The sequence below is a fragment of the Silurus aristotelis genome (genome assembly GCF_946808225.1).
Source record: "Silurus aristotelis genome assembly, chromosome: 11".
NCBI lineage: Eukaryota > Metazoa > Chordata > Actinopteri > Siluriformes > Siluridae > Silurus > Silurus aristotelis.
Window position 1 is genome coordinate 1,720,572 of NC_139584.1, and position 4,197 is coordinate 1,724,768.

General features: G+C 41.8%; 1 protein-coding gene across 1 annotated transcript in view; it reads left to right on the plus strand.

Annotated features, from left to right (window-relative positions):
• Positions 1 to 3,763: 3,763 nt before the first annotated feature.
• plxna3 (plexin A3) overlaps positions 3,764 to 4,197 on the plus strand; it is a 171,513-nt gene continuing 171,079 nt past the window's right edge. The window contains exon 1 of the mRNA XM_083554849.1: positions 3,764 to 4,197. This exon is cut by the window's right edge and continues 127 nt beyond it. The gene's annotated coding sequence lies outside the window, so the exon portion shown is untranslated.

Here is a 4,197-nt window from a genome sequence, read left to right on the forward strand (position 1 = left end):
ACTCTGATTAATCCCCTGCTTTATCTCAAGCTGAAGAGAGTCATGCAGCAGAGCTTTAGTCTTTCAGTCTGCCCAAATCACACAGATCGGCTAACATAAACACCAGCTTTCATGCTAACACCAACACATATCCACGGTTTGTAGATTGCTAGCTTTTGGTTCTACCAAAATGTTTAAGATTCATTGACCTCCATTGTAACAAAGCTGGAAGAACAACACCCTCTATGACAAGCTGCTCATCCACCTCACCTCATTAGAACCACAACACCAACTAATTATATTTCAAAAAGAACCCTTCTGTGTGAGATGTTCCTCTAGATTTTATAGTGTGCTTGTGGAAGATTTGGAGTAAAGTCAGGTCCTGGTGTAGATAAGGTGGTTTTATTTATGTTCAATAGGGTTGAAGCTCTTTAGCAGGAGATCTTTCACTCCATCCCATGTAAAGCACAATGCAAAAAGGACAATCGAGTGCTTCCAACCTTTACACCTGTGGATGTAACTGAAGTCCAGGGTAAAAGTAAATTATAAAAAAAAAAGGAGATTGAAGTAAAACACGGATTTATTAATTCTGATATTTTGAGGAATGATTTATAAAAATCAAATTTAATAAAAAAAGATTTTTTAAATATCACTGATATTACATGATGTGTTCTTTTATGTTTTTAATCATTATGAATTCAAATAATCCTTTGATGTGGTCAATTAAAAATTTTAATACATTTTAAAAAATATATATATATATTCTCCGATTCAGGTTTTAGGGACATTTATCTGAATGATATATCGTGATGCTCGTGGTTTGTTATAAAAACGTCCTCGAGTATCGTGATATAATATTTTTGTCGTATCGCACAAACCTTACCTTCATCAACAGTATCTTCAGTATCAACCGATTTCTTTGTTGTTATTGCACAGGGTACAACGAAAATAAAGTCTTTAAGATACATAAAACTAAACTACGATTAAAAATGTAAACATTAGTAGTCTGTTAAATCGTATTGCACATTCAATAATGCAATAATATTTCACATTGAAATATTCAGGTGTTGCATATTCAAGTCTTTATACAGATTGTGTTTGGGAATAAATAAATACGAGGTAGAAGATCTGTGTGTAAGCGCGAGTGTGTGTAGTGTAATAGATGATGAAGAAGTTTAAATGTGAAGATGGATCCTGGATGATGTTACAGATAACATGGTGCTGTACATCCAATCGTTTAAAAGTGACCCCCTGTAAGAACCACCCTGAGCAGCGTTCTCTCTTTCTAAAAAACCTCTCCGTTTTTGCTCTCTAATCCACCCCTGTTTAGAGTTTGGCACATCCATCAGCTCCTACCTTATCCCCTATTTCTTTTCTCCTTTTTCTCTCTTTCTCTCTATAATTGTGTGCATCTGTAATTGAAACCACTTGAGGCTGTGTGGCTGACGGCCCTTCAGGAGGGGGCTGAGGTTGGGGTGGGGGTAGTTGAAAGAGTGGAAGAGTGGAAGAGTGAAAGAGTGGGGTTCGGCATTGCTGTGTGAAGCCTGCCAGAGAGTTCAGGATGAGAAAAGGGCAGGAAAAAAAAAAAAGCGAAGGAGTGCGAGGGAGGGACCCTACCGTGAAGATAAAAAGGGGAGTGTGTGGTTTATCTCTTTGAAAGCAGGGCCCTAATCATAGTGAAGCGCTGTCATGCTGCTGCCCCACATCCTAAACACACACACACACACACACACACACACACACACACACACACACACACATGTTCAGCGTTAAGACAAGCGTAATGGAAAATCGCACTAAACTCATTTGTATCAAAACACAAACAGTAGTTTGACTTCCTTATTTTTTCCAGAACGAATAGATTTATTTATTTATTTATTTATTTATAAGCATCATTCTTTTTTTTTCATTCAAAAAATGCCAAAAGTATTGGGACACGTGACTTCTCCGGCCATGCGTGCTTTTTCCTCCAAACTAACTTTATATTTATGCTCCCGCTTATTTAATGCACAATTTCCAGGACATTTTACTTGTATTTTGTATAAAAAAAAAAAACTAAGACAAATTAAAAAACCTTGAATCTTAAATTCTGAACCACTCAGACCCGGAGACCCAGACGATAACAATGTGCTCACGAGTCGTTCGAGGTTCAAGAGCGAAAGAACATCGCTGGAAGACGGCGAGAGATCAGGAAGACCTTGGTCAAACTCAACCCAGTTAGGCAACTCGTGCATGATGATCGTCGGAGAGCGAACCGCACGATCTTACTTCCACACCCACTCTACTCACCAGAATTGGCTCCTGTAGACTTCACCTTCTTCTCGTAGATGGAGATCCGGCTCGCCGTTTCGACCACGTTGCAGAGATCTCGTGGATATCAGAAGGAGCTTGACACGCTTCGAAAAGAAGACTTCCAGGACACGTTCCAGAAGGACACTGCAAGAGGACTATTTTGAAGGTGTGGAAACGTAGATCAATAAAGTACTTTACTGTAAACAGAGCGAATCTTCAAACCTTTTTTGATACCACCTCGTATCTGTGAAAAAAGGTCAAGGATCAAGGTCCTTATCTCTGTCCTCATGACAAGTTCAGACCTGAGCGCAGATCTGTCTCCACAGTAGGAACTCCTATATTTAGGATATCATTTTAAGACACTTGCTACCATCCGACTTAATTGTATACGACTGTAAGAATATTTTAGAACCCAACGGTCCGGTGTGAAGAAAACAGGCTTTCTCTTCTTTGCTTTCTGTGGCCTTACAGTTTCCCATGAACATCCACATTCCTGTACCGATATTATATAATGTAAAGAGCTCTATCCAAAAAAAAAAAAAAGGCTGAATTTAAGACGTGCCATCTTTCAGCTGAATCAGCGCAGCACGAGGACGTAAATCTCACGCCAATTCTCCAGAACAACCGTCTGGAAGCTGCGTATTCGAGAGGCCCATTCTGATAGCTATTAGTACTTCTGATTAAACCCGCTGCGGGCAGCGATCCTTTATCATGATTCTCTGCCTCTTTATGTCAGTCGAATTTACATTTGTTTACTGCACAGTGTCATTTTCTCTAAACAGCCATTTACTGGGCTGCACCATTTGAATAAATAGATTGCTCCGCTATTTGCCGGTAGATTACATCAAAGTTCATTACTGGAAAAACAGCATAAGGGCGCATCTTTATGCACTCCGGTCGATCCTCGTATCATAAATAAGCTGGAAAGCACTTTCAGGGCAGAGAGACTCACATTTAGGTTTCTTTTTTGTGCGAGAACAATACAACCCTAAACAACGAGACGCAAATAATAATCATAATAATTCGACGACCCCGTTTAGCCTCGCTCAGATGGCTACATACGAGCGTTTGGGCTTCGACTGGAACCTCCAGCAGGGGTTACACCATGATCACGAAGAGGGTTCAACCAAGGTGAGGGTCAAACCCCCAGGTTCCTGACCCTTCTCTTTTCACCACTGCTGACGGCAGGGGATTGTGTGTTTGTGCTCTTCACGGACACATTTGTTTAAAGTGCACACATGACTCAGTGATTAAAGGTGCTCAGAAGGTCAAGAGTTCAAGCCCATACGCTGATTGGCCCTCGAGCGAGGCCCTTAACCTTATTTGCTCCAATCTCCTGAGAATCGAAAGATGAATATTGCTGTACTGTAATGTCTATGAGAACAAGCATGACTTCACACACACACACACACACACACACACACACACACACACACACACACACACACACACACACACACACACACACAGCATACATCGTTCTCCATCCAACATCTGGGATGGTAGAAAAATACTAGCCGAAGGGGCGGGCTTAAACCATCCCTTAAATGAGGGTGGATTATAGAATAGGAGAGACCGTAAAATACCCCGATTGTACGAATTGTCTGATAAAGTCGACACGTGAGCGATATATCAGGTCGTATCTAGCCAAACGAGACGTGTTTTGTTATAAGAAAACGCTCCGATCGGCGACATTCGGCGCACAAGAAAAACGGCGCACCCCCGCTTGGCAGATGGTTTGCTCCATTTAAAGGGCCAGCAGCCGGCGACCCCACGCTTGTGAAGAGAGCGACTCGGGTTTTCTTGGGGTTCTGAGATCCGCGGCGCAGTCCGGGGCGGTGAAGCAGCCTGTGTGCGCGCGCGTGTGCGTGTTTTATTAATTCTCCTGCGTTCTGCTGGGCTTTTTTTTCCTCCACACGCGCACAG